This window comes from Giraffa tippelskirchi, chromosome 5, assembly GCF_054371585.1.
Source record: "Giraffa tippelskirchi isolate mGirTip1 chromosome 5, T2T-mGirTip1v1.2.pri, whole genome shotgun sequence".
NCBI lineage: Eukaryota > Metazoa > Chordata > Mammalia > Artiodactyla > Giraffidae > Giraffa > Giraffa tippelskirchi.
The window spans coordinates 136,178,061-136,194,611 of NC_137279.1; the positions used below are offsets into that span (position 1 = coordinate 136,178,061).

Below are 16,551 nucleotides of genomic sequence, written 5' to 3' on the forward strand. Positions count from 1 at the left end.
TGGCGCGGGATGACGAGCGACGCGGGGACGTGGGGGAGGAGGGGATGGCCAGTTTGGGGCTGCGGTGTCCGCCGAGCAGAAGCTGCGGGGCTCGCGGGCTTCGTGGTTGTTAGCTCGAGCCCCAGGGGCCAGTCGTTAGAAGGAGTGGTCGGTGGCCGCTGCAGGGGAAGAGAACCCTCCTACCGGTCTGGTTAAAAGACTAGGGCAGCAACTTACATCATTTCAGGCAGGCGTGTGTGAGGATGTTTTGGTGTAGAATTCTGTAGTAAAGTACAGTAAACTGAAGTGTGAGCTTCCTGCTCTCGTTCGAGCCTGTGCTGATCGCCCAGTTATGCAAGTCACTTGGGCTAGGAAATGTCATCTGCTAAATAATTTGTTCTCAAGCACGTGTAACGTGGGAGTCTTTAGGTTATTACTTCCATTACTAGTTGTGATCTCCAAATTACCATTAATGGCAACGTGGATAATAGTTTTTATTGAATCTGAGAGAGTTGACATTTCCCTTTTCTGGACCCCATAATGGGGCGACGATTAGAAGAGGCACTCCTCCCAGAGTGGTTCGGAGGTGTAGGAGGGGGGCTGCCTGGAATTTAAAATTGCTGGGCTCCCGTAACAGTTCAGATTAGTGTCTAGATCTAGAGTTGGCTAGGAATGATAGGTGTCTTGGCTGGGGGGGGATTGGTTTACAGTTTAAGCAGGAGAAAATTCTGGCAGCCTGGATCCTGAACTGAAAAGGTAGGTATGACTTGACACATTTAGGGGACTGAGCAAACTTCGATAGAATTAGAGATCCAGAGAGAGAGAGAAAAATGCCGTTAAAGTTTGCTTCATGCTCTTTCGAAATTTAGAAGAAGTTAGAGATAGATTTATGAATTTGGATTCAGTCAGCAAAACTTAATCCATCAAATCTTCTGTCCTACAGCTATCATAACCTGCAGGTCTAGGAAGCTTCTGTTATTCATTCAAGTTAAACAAGTAAAAGCTATTAACTAGTTTGATGCTCTTTTCTGCCTGCTGGCAGTGAGAGTTTCTCAGAATGGTTGTTTGAGGAGAGGAACAGGAATGGATAGTTAAAATGAAGGCTCTTCAGTGACTTGCTGGGACTCTTTAAGTCAGGTCATTTTATATCCTTCCTTCCCCCATCTGTACAATGAAGATAATCATGGCCCAGGATTTAGTAACATGGGTGAAGCAGCTTGAAGATAACTGCAAAGACTTAGTTATTCTAGGATGAAATGTGAAGATCTCCTCCTAACACATTGCGCCTTGTGACAGGGCTTGTTAAAGCACACTGTGTTCGAAACATGCTGAGGCAGTGTGTAAGAGAAAGAACATTAACTGTTAAGATGATATGCCTAAGGCCTCAAGGCTGACTGACACATTGTATTTTGGGGCTGTCTGAAAACCTCACATAGCTTCTTTTGACCAAACTAGCTATGACTCAAGTTTTATAAAAGATGTTGAGTGCCTTCATTGTGGTATGCATCTAGAAATAAAAAGATAAAAAAGACACTGCCACTGCCCCAGAATTGTGTTGTTTTAATTCATTTTACACACTTAAGTTGGAGTACTTCCAGAGCTTTGTGTGTGTGTGGTTGGATTTTTAAATTTTATTTAAAAAGGATAAATGACAATGACCAAAAGACAGATTAAAATGGAGCAATTAACAAAAATCTAATAAAATCTCAGCTTTATTTTTTATCTCCCCCCACTAAAATGTAAGTAAGTCCCATGAGGCTGGTGACTTATACCTACTTGTTTGTTGCTGTGGTGGTTTAGTCACTAAGTTGTGTCTGACTCTTGTGATTCCATGGACTATATAGCCTGCCAGGCTCCTGTGTCCATGGAATTTTCCAGGCAAGAATACTCGGGTGGGTTGCCATTTCCTCCTCCAGGGGATCTTCCTGACCCAGGGATCGAACCCACGTCTCCTGCATTGACAGGCAGATTCTTTACCACTGAGCCATCAGGGAATCCCAGTTTGGTAGTTGGAAGCAGGTAACTAGGGTTAGAGGTGAGGTTGGAAAACAGGGCTATGACCTTTGACTAGTAGGTGACAGGGAATTCTTAAAAAGTTTTATCCAGGGGAATTATATTTGATTTTTACTTCAGAATGGTATTTCCAGCAAAATCAGTAATTTGAGTGGTCCATAGACAATCCAAGTAATACCTGAGTCAGAGTAGTACATAGCAGTTTAAGACTTTAAAAATAAGTTATTGAAGCCCCCAGGATGTTCTGAAAAGTAAAAATGATCATACATACAACCAGCCTTTATTGAGCATCTTTCTTTTTTAAATTGTGGTATAATTGACATATAACAGTATTAGTTTCAGGTGCACAACATAATTTGATATTTGTATAACTGTGAAATGGTTACCATAGTAAGTCTAGAATCTTCTACTTTTAGGATTAGAGGAATAAAAGGATTAGAGGAATAAATACACCAAGATAAATAAGATACCCGTTTCAATCAACTTGTGATTCAGTAAGAGAAATGACAGTTATAATACAGTGCTGAATCTGAGTGTCATAAGAGGCATGAATATGTCAGGTCTCAGCAATGTAGGATTCTGAGATGAGAGAAGACACAAATTCTTTCAAATTAAAAATAAGTTCTTGAATAGATGTTAAAATTTGGCCAGTTAAACAGTCAGTGCAGTCTTCCTGTAACATTTACAGTTTTTGTCTATTAACCCTCACTTCTCACATTGCCCTCCCCACTTCTTAATTCTTTTGAGTGAAATTTCAGATTTGACTACCATACTACTAGCTATGGGACCTCAGAAAGTAGTGTATCTTCTGTGTGCCTTAATTGTCTCATTTGTAAATTAGGAATAGTAAAACCTACTTCATAGGTTTGTGATGATTAAATGATATGTTAGTATCCAGAATGGTGCCTGGAAAAACACTTTACATCTTTTGAATACTTAACTATTTGACATAGAAATGCTGTAATTGAATAAGAACTAACTTAAAGGCAGAATTTTTTCTTCTTTATTTTTTTGTTCTATTTGTGAGTATCAGCTAAACCCTCTACATTCAGAGAGGGTAAATATATTCAGTTAAACTAAACTTCTTGAACGAGTGACCTTTGTTTATTATCTCCTTTTATTTACTGATCATTTTTCTGAAATCTGATTTCCATTTTTACCTCTCAGCTTTGTCATAAAGTCGTTAATTACCAGATTCGACATAATATTCTATTTAGCTCTGCCCTTTCTGTGGCATTTGCTGCTGTTCATCATTTCCTCCTCTTTAAAACTCGTTTTCCTTGGTTTTCCTAAAACCTCCCCTCACCCCTGTATTTTTATCTCCTAGATCTAGGTCACTTGCCCTCCCTCTTACATGTTGATGTTCTTGAAGGTTCTTTCTGCCTCTCCACTTTTTTTCTGTATAGATTCAATTACCACATATATGCCAGTGACTCCTGAATCTGCCCCGATATCTTAATCTCCAGGCCCTAGAGTTTATCCCCATTTGAATGTCTCATGAGGACCTGTATAAACCCAGTGAGTTCTACACTGAGCTCTTTATCTTCACACACTTAACCAAACCTGCTGGTAACCTTACTCCTGTGTTGTATCTATGTGACACTATTGTCTGTCTGGCACCCAAAACAGATTTTTACATGAGAGAACAAATACCTCCTTTTTGTATATTTGTCACCGTGTTTGTCAGCCCAGCTTCTGAAGCTTTTCTTATCTTTCCTTCATTGTCTTCATTGTCACTGGCTAATTTAGCCAGCCAGCCCCTGACCATTAATTGCTCTGTTTGATATAATATTTTTGTGCCAGGGCTACTGAAAATGGGACCTATTTTGTAAGCATAATGTGGGAGGAGATTTCTAGAATAATATTCTTCTAAAAGAATTGAGTTTCATGAGTGGCCAGTAGATACTTGTAATCCAAGGTGGATACCTGCCATTGCATATATATAGTCGGCCCTCTATATTCACGGATTCAACCAACCACAGATTGAATTGAATCAATTGAATTGAACCCAGGTTGGTTGAATCTGTGACTGTGAATCCCGTGGATAAGGAGGGCCGACTGTGTTCATTCTGCTGTACTATAAGGGACTTGAGCATGCATCCTCAGATCTTGGTGTCCACGGGGGGCCCTGGGACCAACTCCTTTTGGATACTGAGGGACGACTGTACTTTTTACCTAATGGTTAATAGTTTAGGTTATAAAGGATAGAGTCTTGAGTTTGTCAGTGTTTTGCTAGTTGATTTTAATATGATTGTCTGTGTTTCCTTTTGAAAAGATGGAACCTTCAGCATTATTCTTTCCACAGCCACCCTCAGAAATATAATGGATTTGGTTCCAGTTTTGTGAATATTGCAATAAAGTGAGTCACATGGATTTTTGGTTTCCCAGTGCATATAAAAGTTATGTTTTCACTGTATTATAGTCTTTTAAGTATGCAGTAGCATTATGCCTGAAAAACAATGTGCATACCTTAATTAAAAAATACTTTTTTGCTAAAAAATAATAACCATTATCAGCAAATCCTAATATTTCTATAGTAGTAGTGTCAAGGATCACTGACTGCAGTTCACCATAACAAACACAGTAACAATGAAAAAGTTTAAAATGTGGTAGGAATTAACAAAATGTGGACAGAGACATGAAGTGAGCAAATATTATTATAAAAAATGGTGCCAGTTGACTTTCTTGATGAAGATTTGCCATAAACCTTCAATTTGTAAACACAATATCTGCCAATATCTGCACAATAACAATAAAGTGAGGTATGCCTGTATTCTGTATCCAGGGTCTAGAAATGTCTGTCTATATAGGATCAAGCATGTAACAGCAAGAAGACATTTTGGCTTCTAGTAGTTTCCAGGCACTGCTGGGAGGCTGGGACTGAATGGTCCTGAGGCTGTGGCTGCTCGGGAGCTGGTGGCAGTGTGTGAGGAGAGCCGACGGCCAGGTGGGGCGAGGGCGACCCACGCTGGACCATGGAGGAGTAAGCAGACACCACCGATGTCAGCAGCTGGCATTGAGAGGGGCACTTTGAATAGGTCCACAGATAAACTGAAAACACTATTCCTGTGTGTGTGCTAAATGAGGAGACATTCAAGGTGTCAGAAGTAAATAAACTTGATGGGAAGGCATCCATTAACCATCACAAAGGCAAATTTACTTTCTTTTATGAGTGGAGCATCAAACTAAACTGGACAGGTACCTCTGGAGTACAGTACAAGGGCCATGTGGAGATCCCCAATTTGTCTGATGAAAATAGTGTGGATGAAGTGGAGATTAGTGTGAGCTTTGCCAGAGATGAGCCAGACAACAAATCTCATGGCCTTAAAGAATCAGCAGCATCCTCAAAACAGAGTTCACACAGGGTATGATATTGCCTACAATCATGGAGAGTCAGTAGACGCAACCGGGCAGCCAGCACTGAAAACTGAGGAGCGCAAGGCCAAATCTGCTCCTTGAGAAACCCAGGTCAGACCTGTTGGTGTCAAATCCCCACTTAGAGAAACCTTCCTGACATGACCAGAGGAGCTCTACAGAGTTTTATGTTTTGTTTAGCCTTTTTTTTTTTTTTAACTACCCAAGAGCTTGTTCAGCCCTTTACCCGTGCTCCTGTAATGTTATGTGTTTGTGTTCAGTCGATCAGTTGTGTCCTACTCTTTGCAACCCCATGAACTGTAGCCTGATAGGCTCCTCTGTCCGTGGAATTCTCCAGGTAAGAAGACGGGAGTAAGTGGGTTACCATTTCCTACTCCAAGGGATCTTCCCAACCCACGGATTCAATTTGCATTTCCTGCATTTCCACTGTACCTGGAAAGCCCTCCTTCAATGTTAGAAGCATAGAAAGGTGGCAAGTTTCAGTTGATCGGTGTCAGTGTCTGGAGAATTCACTGAACTGGTCCCTGAGAAACATACTGCGATGAAGTGGAGCCAGAAGGTGGCTTTGCCACCATCACCTTGACCTTCATTGACAAGAATGGAGAGAATGAGCTGTGTATGGAAGGCTGAGGCATTCCTGCCCATGAGGAGGAGAGAATGCGGCAGGGGCATGCTTCTCTTAGGGCCAGCAGCAGGAGTACAGGCTGCCCAGGATTTCAGTCCAACCCTCTCCTGACTGAGGCTTGGGACTCAGAGGATTGCACCATCCCAACCACTAACTTGGGGCCAGGGCCTCTTCTCTTCATGTGTACCTTGGGTTTGCACATGCCTTCTGCTGGGTGGGGACAGAGAGTGAGTTATCTTTTAGGTGTACCTACACTAAATAAATGTAATTTTAAAAATGAAGGGAAAGACCTTTTAGAAATCATCAGTAAATACAGTCTGTCACCAGCTGTGTTAGTTTATGAGAAGATGGTCTAAAAAATTTATATCATTTGTTCCAGATACTTGTTGAATGTCAAGAGGAGGCCAAGGTTTGTGAGGCTTTGGAATCAGATACAGACATACCTCTTTTTATTTGGCTTCACATTATTATGTGTTTTAATAAATTGAACGTTTGGGGCATTGTCAGGTGGTTAACATTTTTTAGCAGTAAAGTATTTTTTAATTAAGGCATGTTCATTGTTTTTTCAGACATAATGCTGTTATTGCACATGTAGTAGACTACGTGTGTAATGTAAAACATAACTGGAATGCAGTGGGAAACCAAAAAATTCATGTGACTTGCTTTATTGCAGTAATCTGGAAGCAAACCACAATATCTCCAAGGTAAGGCTATAAGCTAGTCTTATTCTCACCTTCCAGGTTAAAGAGCTAAGTTTTCCTTTCTGTCTTTCAGGTGTGCAACTGGCTAAGTTATCTTACCTCCCTGAGTTTCATATTCTTCCATCAAGGAAGTAGTGTTGTATTTACTCCTTCCTAGGGCCATGATATGGAGAAGGCAATGACAACCCACTCCAGTACTCTTGCCTGGAAAATCCCATGGACGGAGGAGCCTGGTGGGCTGCCGTCTGTGGGGTCGCACAGAGTCGGACACAACTGAAGTGACTTAGCAGTAGCAGGGCCATGGTAAGGCTGAGTGACATGGCTGGTGAGCACATTTAGCAGGTAGTAAAGGCTAAGAGCAGTAGTTCTTCTTGCCTACCAGCTTCACATAGTTATCTGAAACAGAAGTTTTTCAGTCCCTGTCCATGACTCTTGGCAAATCTCTGGATGGCTTCATGGATCCTCTGAAACTGTGGCCAAAACTGCCTGTTTTTCTACTTTTAAGTGGGAAGCTCGTTGGCTAAGAAGTCCAAATAAGATTTAAAAAGTAATTGCCATTTATTGGTATTTCATTCTCACTTAGCTTACTTTCAAGTTTACAATGTTAGATCGATGTGGGTTTTTTTTTTCTTAATCCTCTCTTGCGAATGATTGCTGCTATTCCTACCTCTGCCCTGGAAAATGTGGGGGACCTGTGTTCAATCCCTGCGTTGGGAAGATCCCCTGGAGAAGGGAAAGGCTACCCACTCCAGTATTCTGACCTGGAGAATTCCATGGACTGTACACTCCTTGATATCCCAAAGAGTGAGACATGACGGAGCAACTTTCACTTTCATTCTGTCTCTTAAGTTGTTGTGCTCTTGATTCAAACATCTAATTACCTTCCTGCTTCTGTAAGCTGGAAGAGTTAGAGTCAATCAAGACTCCACTGAAAGCCTTACTAACTTGCAGCATGACTGACGTGTTGATTCTGGTCTGTCACAGTATTACAGTAGCATACATCACATTAATATATCATCAGACTTAGTTGACATTCATTCAGCAAACTTTGTTGGATTCCATATTGACTGAGGGTCAGTTATGATACGTCATACCAAAGCAAGTATAGTTCAGTTCAGTCACTCAGTCATGTCTGACTCTTTGCGACTCCATGAACTGCAGAATGCCAGGCTTCTCTGTCTGTCACCAGCTCTGGGAGCTTACTCAAACTCATGTCCATTGAGTCGGTGATGCCATCCAACCATCTTATCCTCTGTCGTCCCTTCTCTTCCCGCCTTCAATCTTTCCCAGCATCAGGGTCTTTTCCAGTGAGTCAGTTCTTCACATCAGGTGGCCAAAGTATTGGAGCTTCAACTTTAGCATCAATCCTTCCAATGAACATTCAGGACTGATTTCCTTTAGGATGGACTGGTTGGATCTCCTTGCAGTCCAAGGGACTCTCAAGAGTCTTCTCCAACACCACAGTTCAAAAGCATCAATTCTTCGGTGCTAAACTTTCTTTATAGTCCAACTCTCACATCCATACATGACTACTGGAAAAACCATAGCTTTGACTAGACAGACCTTTGTTGGCAAAATAATGTCTCTGCTTTTTAATATGCTGTCTAGGTTGGTCATAGCTTTACTTCCAAGGAGCAAGCATCTTTTACTTTCATGGCTGCAGTCACCATCTGCAGTGATTTTTGGAGTCCCCCAAAATAAAAGTCTCTCACTGTTTCCATTGTTTCCCCATCTATTTGCCATACCAAAGCAAGGATACAAGCAATGTGCTGACAGGCCTGCTGGCCAGGAATGCAGCTTAGGTGGTGAGAGAGAAAGTATTATTATAGTTGGTTCTGTACTGCAGAGTTAATGCAAAGTGTTCTGGAAGCAACAAAGAGAAAGGAATGGTCATTCAGAGAAAGCCTGGAGAAGGGCTGTATATTCACTAGATTTTTTTTCAGAAATTTTTTTGTATTGTTATTTAATATTTTGTCTGCTTCTATACAGTTATTCAATTGGAATAATACTATCGGATTATAATTTAGTCTCAAGGGGAGGTGGTAGAAAGCAAGAACCTCTATATGTGTCAAATTTGAGAAAGCAACTCACAAATTGTGTATTCCTTCCTCTCCTACAATGTAGTAGGGTGTAGGGTGTGTAGTTAAATGTGCTGGACTGTTATGCTTTGCTTCTTGACTTCATCATATTCTAGCTGTGTGACCTTGGGTAAGAAAGCTTGCTGGACCTGTCTCCTCATCTCTGATAGGGGCAATTGACTGGGTTATTGTGAAATTTAATCAGTTAATACATGTAAAATGATTTCAGTTTACTTGTTTCAAATAAATGGTTTACAGGGGCAGTGTGAAGAGTGCAGCACCGTTGCTCACTTGTATATGTGATCGTGAGGAGGGGGTAGGTTCTGGAAGTGTCATTGATTGATGGGGAGCGTTTATCATTTGTCTACATTGATGTTTCCACTAAAAGGCAGGGGTGCTCCTTTCTGGGATTAAAGTGCATCCATACCGTCTCATTAACTGTGCATGAATCCACTGCCTCTAAAAATGTTGCAGAACACTACATGCCCTAGAATATCCAGCTATATAAAGGTGTGCTGTAGAAGTGAAAACACTGGCCCGCCCCTCACTACACTCAGGCATCCCATTCCCCAGGGCTGTCCTTACTAACAGTGCGTAACCTTTCCGTAGTGTTCTCCTAAATGTATTTAGATAATTTAGCAAAAAATTGGTGATCAAAATATTTTTGTTTTTCATCACTTCTTTTTCACACTATACATGCAAATCTACTTCACTTTATTTATTCCAGAGTACCCCTTCTTCTGGCTGTACCATATATATTGATTTTTAACTGTTTCTCTATTGATATTTATTCATTCATTCATTTGGCTGCATCATGGGGCTTGTGGGATCTTAATTCATGGATCAGGGCCTCCTGCAGTGGAGGCATGGAGTCCTAACCACTGGACCACCAGGGAATTCCCTCCCTATTAATATTTAAATTTTCTCCAATTTCTTGCCATTAAAAATAAAGCTGTAGTCAACAGTGTTCTTATGTGTCATGCTTGCTAACTTGTATAATTGACTATGTGGTAATAGATGCCTAGAAGTATAATTGATTAGTAGAAAGACTTATGCATTTCAAATTTTTGTAGATTGCTGGGTTGCCATCTAAAACTACAAACTACTGACCTCTGGTAAAGTTCTATTTCACTTACATAATTGACTGTCTGAATAACTCTGGGACATTTGTATATTTCTAATCAATTTTTGCCCTTCAGGGCCACTTGCCTTTGTGTGTTGATAGTGCAGCTTAACTGATTAGCCTGAAGATAAATGTTTATTTTTATCACTCATGCCGTTCTGCTTTTAGTTTTGGTGAGTTTTGGTGCTACTCTCCCCTATTTTCTCTGCTTATCTCTGTAATTGCCTTTTTAAAATGTGGATTTTATTTCTCATTATATGAAAAACACATTCACTTATAGAAAATTTGGAAGGCACAAAGAAAGGGATTATTCATAATACCTTTGTGTGTGAAAATACATTGTGAAGGGGATGGATGTCCTGCTTTTGTCCTTCTCTTTTCTACTCCCAGGTTGGTCTTGGTCTTGTCTTCTAATTTTTTCTGTTCTTACACAAACTTTATAGAGCAAAACTTACATTTGTACATACATTTGTATATTGTTGTTTCAATCGCGACCCCATGGACTGTAGCACGCCACGCTTTCCTGTCCTTCACTATCTCTTGGAGTTTGCTCAAACTCATGTCCATCCAACCATCTCATCCTCTGTCATCCCCTTCTCCTTTTACCTTCAGTCTTTCCCAGCCTCAGGGTCTTTTCCAGTGAGTCAGCTCTTCACATCAGGTGGCCAAAGTATTGGAGCATCAGTCCTTCCAATGAATATTCAGGACTGATTTCCTTTAGGATGGACTAGTTGGATCTCCTTGCAGTCTAAGGGACTCTCAAGATGAGTCTTCTCCAACACCACAGTTCAAAAGCATCAGTTCTTTGGTGCTCAACCTTCTTTATGGTCCATCTCTCAACATCCATACATGATTATTGGAAATACCTTGCTTAAACTATATGGACCTTTGTTGGCAAAGTGATGTCTCTGCTTTTTAATGTGCTATTAAGTTTTTCATGGCTTTTCTTCCAAAGAGTAAGTGTTTTTTAATTTCGTGGCTACTGTCACCATCAGCAGTGATTTTGGAGCCCAAGAAAAGAAAATCTACCACTGTTTCCACTTTTACCCCATCTATTTGCCATGAAGTGATGGGACCAGATGCCATGATCTTAGTTTTTTGAGTGTTGAGTTTTAAGCCAACTTTTTCACTCTCCTATTTCACCTTCATCAAGAGGCTCTTTAATTCTTCACTTTTTGCCATAAGGGTGGTATCTGAATATCTGAGGTTGTTGATATTTCTGCTGGCAATCTTGATTCCAGCTTGTGATTCATCCAGCCTGGCATTTCTCATGATGTACTCTGCATAGAAGTTAAATAAGCAGGGTGACAATATATAGCCTTGATGTACTCCTTTCCCAATTTTGAACCAGTCTGTTGTTCCATGTCCATCTCTAAGTGCTTCCTGACCCGCATACAGGTTTCTCAAGAGGCAGGTAAGGTGGTCTGGTATTCCCATCTCTTTAAGAACTTTTCACAGTTAGTTGTGATCCACATAGTAAAAGGCTTTGGCCTCGTCAGTGAAGCAGAAGTAGATGTTTTTCCTAAATTCCCTTGCTTTTTCTGTAATCTGACAAATGTTGGCAGTTCGATCTCTGGTTCCTCTGCCTTTTCTAAATCCAGCTTGTACATTGAAAAGTTCTCGGTTCATGTACTGTTGAAGCCTAGCTTGAAGGATTTTGAGCATTACCTTGCTGGCAGGTGAAATGAGCACAATTGTATGGTAGTTTGAACATTGTTTAGATTTTTTAAAAAGACCAAATAAGATCATGTTATTGTCCTGAAGCCTTTTTTTAACTTATAAAATATCATGGAAATATTCCAAATTAGTAATATATCTAATAGCTAACATTTATTGAGCACTTACCATATACCCAAGACCTTGTTTTAAGTCCTTTGCATGAATATACTTATTTAGTAAAGTTATCAAGTAAATTTAAAGCTAAGTTTATAACTTAACCATAATTATTTAATTTGGATTTTTTTTATCATAATCCTTTGAGGTAAAGACTGGTTTTACTCTCCTTTGTAGATAAAGAAAAAGAGGTCCAGAGATTTCTATTCAGAGCCACTTGCCTTATAAGTGCTGGAACTGAGTTTGAAACCAGGTGGTCTGACTTTGGACCCTGTGCTTTCAGTACTGTTTCTCATACTGCAGCAGTATCTGGGTCAAGGTGTTTATAAGGTATTTAATATAGCTTCCTGCTCCCTAAGCTGGTAAGAGGGTAGCTTTCTAATGGAAGATTCTGACTTGGAGCTTCACGGCAATTGTATCCACTCAGCTCAAAAGGATACATGTGAAAAATTTTCCTGCAGTTTGTGTCTGCACACTATTTTGTACAGTTTTCCCCAAATGCTCTAATGAGTGGAGGTAACAGATAATGTTCTTGGGCCTCTCATCCATGAAGCAGCAACCTGGGCTCTGGAGTGTGGAGTGGGCAGTCCTCCGAATCTGCCACTTGCCAGCTGTGTGACCTTGGGCAGATTACCTAGCTTTTCTGTACTTCATGTCCCTTATCACTGAAAAGGGAAATAATGTGATGACTCAGGGTTGTTATGAAGGTTGCCCTGATAAAGTTTTAAAGCATTTAGAACAGCACCTGACATGTGTTTGTTAGATCAGTTCCCTAGGTATTTGGTACTTAGTTATTACCACTTATGTCACTAAATACCCATAACCACCCTACAAAGTAGGTAGTATCACCCTATAAAGTAGGTAGTATCACCCTGTTTTCTGGGTGAGGAAACCAGCTGAAAGAGACTTGGTCAGGATATGACCTGTCTGCCCTAGACCTGTGAGGCTCACAGTATTTGCAATGAGTCCCCAACTGTAGGTCCTCAGAGCCACAAACTCAGCAACAGGGTGGGTGATTAAAGGGATATCAGATTTTGAGTTTCAGCCATTCAGATATATATATTAAAATTTAATTTATGGAGAATAATTTATTTCTATGGAAAAATCTATACTATTATGCCACACAGATGAAATCATTTAGATTTTAAATTTGTAAAAAAGTAGATTCTAAGAGGTTGAATTTAGTATTTATCTGTACTGATATGCATATCTGAATAGTTTTGTGTAAGGTAACAGAGGTATTAATAATTGAATTGAAAGCTATAGTTTACTTTGAATAAAATCATAGTAAAACATAGTATTTTTCCGAGTAATCATAAAGTATTTGGTTTTTGAGAGTAATAGCATTTATTAAAGTATGCAGATAACTAAATTCTAAAGTTTTATGGCTGAATTTGTAAGAACTAGTGTTTAAAGACTTAGTTTTAAGAATTTTATTTTATTAACCCAAAGTTGGGTAACTCTAACTTTGTGAGATTTTAGCAAAGACTTTAGTTGGTTATTTGTGGAAAATTCTGTATAATGTTTAGAAGCCCAGATAGTATCATGTTACTACCTTCCTGTATAATGAAAAAAGCAGTATTTTCTGACACTTGATTGAAGTTTGTCTTAGAACTCTGATTAGGTAGGCAGTTGTGCCTTCTCAAGTTTGAATTTCAAGTGAACTTGAAAAGAACACTTAAAATAATGTACTCTGTGAAAGAAATCTTGTACTCAAAACATCACTTACGTTTCTGCCAAGCTCTCTTTCCGTGGGTAGAAGTGTTAGGAGAGATTTGGGAGATGATGAAGAGTAGTTCTTTTCTCTAAAGGACTCACATCTTGTGCTTCTCTTCCATTGCTGTTTCTGTTTATCCACTTTTGGTTGCTGTAATGAATGTGCTAATTTATTATCAGTTATTTACTTGGGTATTCGTGGATTATTCTACTAAAATGGGAGGTGGGTACAGAAGTGGAGAATGTGACTCAGGAATCTAGATGGGAAAAGTGAAATAAACTAGAAGGACCCAGAGAATAGAGTTCCTTGGACTATGTGAACAGGATGATGGTGGGTGAGCTGGGCTTTGAAGAAATGTTAGTTTGGGGGCAGGTGAAAGAAGAAAGCACGAGTGGAGCACACAGGCCAAAGTGAGTGTGCCAGATGGGGGACTTGGTTCATGTCATAAATGTGTGCTTGAGCACCTTCTGTGTTTCAGGAACTGTTGGATACAAAGATGAATACATTTCCCACCCTAGTTTGCTGCTAAACTGCTAAGTCACTTCAGTCATGTCCAACTCTGTGCGACCCCATAGACGGCAGCCCACCAGGCTCCACCGTCTCGGGGATTCTCCAGGCAAGAGCACTGGAGTGGGTTGCCATTTCCTTCTCCAATGCATGAAAGTGAAAAATAAAAGTGAAGTTGCTCAGTCATGTCCGACTCTTAGCGACCCCATGGACTGCAGCCTACCAGGTTCCTCCGTCCATGGGATTTTCCAGGCAAGAGTACTGGAGTGGGGTGCCATTGTTTAGAAGTTCATAAACTAGTGAACTAAAATTATATGGAATGATTCATTGTATTACTGCATGATATCATTTTCATAAACCTGATGAGTTGCTTTTGTAGTGCATGGTATCAGTTTAGTTATGTTTCAGCAGGAAACGTAATTATGGAAGGGACTCAGAAATGTAATACATATATATGTATATAAACTCGTGTTATCTATTGCTGCATAATTACTCCAGAATTTAGCAGCTTAAAATAGCAGCTTAAAGTCATTTATCTCTGAGTTTTTGTCCATTGGGAGTGTGGGTGCCACTTAGCTGGGTGCCTCTGGCCCAAGGTCTCTCACTAGGCTGCTGTAGGTGTTGGCCAAGGTTGCAGACATCTCAAGGCTTGACTGGGGAGGATCTACTTCCAGACTCACTTGGGTGGCTCCTGGCTGGCCTCAAGCCCTCACTGACTGTTGGCTGGAGACATTGGTTCCTTGTCACATTGGCCTTTCATGGGGCTGCTCACAACGGGACAGCTATGACAGCTTGCTTTCCCCAGAAAGAGGGATCCAAGATACCTTGAGTGAGTGGAAGTGTGAAAGTGTTAGTCGCTCAGTCCTGTCTAACTCTTTGAGACCCCGTGGACTGTAGTGTGCCAGGCTCCTCTGTCCTTCGGATTTCCCAGGCAAGAGCATGGGAGTGGGTAGACATTCCCTTCTCCAGGGGAATCTTCCCAACCCAGGGATCAAACCCAGTTTGTACTGCCGGCAAATTCTTTACCATCTGAGCCACCAGGAATGACCCCAAATGTCAGGCACAGCCTTTTTTATAACCTAATGAAAGTAAAATCCAATCACTTCTGCTTTATTCTGTTTATTAGTAGCTAGTCACTAAATGCGGAGAAGGCAATGGCACCCTACTCCAGTACTCTTGCCTGGAGAATCCCAGGGACGGGGGAGCCTGGTGGGCTGCCATCTATGGGGTTGCACAGAGTCGGACACGACTGAGGTGACTTAGCAGCAGCAGTCGCTAAATGCAGCCCACACTGAAGGAAGAAAAGGTATATACAGGAATGACTCGGGGCCATCCTACAGGCTGCCTACCCCAAAATTCTATAAGTGGTTGATATATATTGTGCAACCCTGAGTCTTTGGGGGGAGAAGGAAGAAGAACCAGGCAAGAACATTTCTATTGGAAAAAACACATGTAATTAACCAAGAAACACAAATGTTCTTGCTAAAGATCCATAAACTTGTATTTGATGATGTCTTAATATTTTAGGGATAAATGGTAAAATGACTTATTTCCAGCCTCATTAAACTGTCTGTGGAACTGGTCTCATTTCTAGGTGTTGTCTTTATGCCTTTTTAAAGCAAAATGTTCATAAATGAGTAAAAAGCTATTGTTGGTAGCACAGCAGGGGAGAAGTTTAGAAGTGTACCTCAATTTAAATAGTAGGTAAGATCCTTTAAGAATTGTGTGTTCTGAGTGGAATCATTTAAAGTGAATTAGAGGTACTCAGTCTTTTAAAGAACCTTGATGAAAATCTTTCATTATATTCTACTTTTAACATAAATAGATTCATTGATGGATTTGTGTGTACAGTGTTGAAAGATTGAATGGTAGAGTGAAAAGAGCACCAGTTTAAAGATGGAGATTTGTGTCTAGGCTTCAAGAGTCAGACACGACTGAGCAACTGAACTGAACTTCATAACCCATTACAAGCGTGACCTCAGGCAGCCCTGTTGACTTCCTTGAGCCCGAGTTTCCTATCTGTAATATAAATAAATACATAATGAAAGAAAATACTTTGACATGAAGAGGGACAGATTTCTTTTTGGAAACTTACTAAAATCCTCATTTTCTTTCAGAAACTGTAAATCGTTATGTTCAACTGTCCCCATTCAGTTCATTTCAGTTGCTCAGTCGTGTCCGACTCTTTGCGACCCCATGAATCGCAGCACGCCAGGCCTCCCTGTCCATCACCAACTGCCGGAGTCTGCCCAAACCCATGTCCATTGAGTCGGTGATGCCATCCAACCATCTCATCCTCTGTCGTCCCCTTCTCCTCCTACCCCCAATCCTTCCCGGCATTAGGGACTTTTCCAATGAGTCAACTCTTCCCATGAGGTGGCCAAAGTATTGGAGTTTCAGCTTCAACATCAGTCCTTCCAATGAACACCCAGGACTGATCTCCTTTAGGATGGACTGGTTGGATCTCCTTGCAGTCCAAGGGACTCTCAAGAGTCTTCTCCAACACCACAGTTCAAAAGCATCAATTCTTTGGCGCTCAGCTTTCTTTACAGTCCAACTCTCACATCCATTCATGACTACTGGAAAAACCATAGCCTTGA

General features: G+C 40.7%; 1 protein-coding gene and 1 pseudogene across 50 annotated transcripts in view; both read left to right on the forward strand.

Moving 5' to 3' along the window:
• Window positions 1-16,551, forward strand: part of SSX2IP (SSX family member 2 interacting protein) — a 56,448-nt gene that overhangs the window by 438 nt on the left and 39,459 nt on the right. The gene's annotated exons all lie outside the window — the stretch shown is intronic.
• Window positions 520-6,348, forward strand: LOC145505271 (activator of 90 kDa heat shock protein ATPase homolog 1-like; annotated as a pseudogene).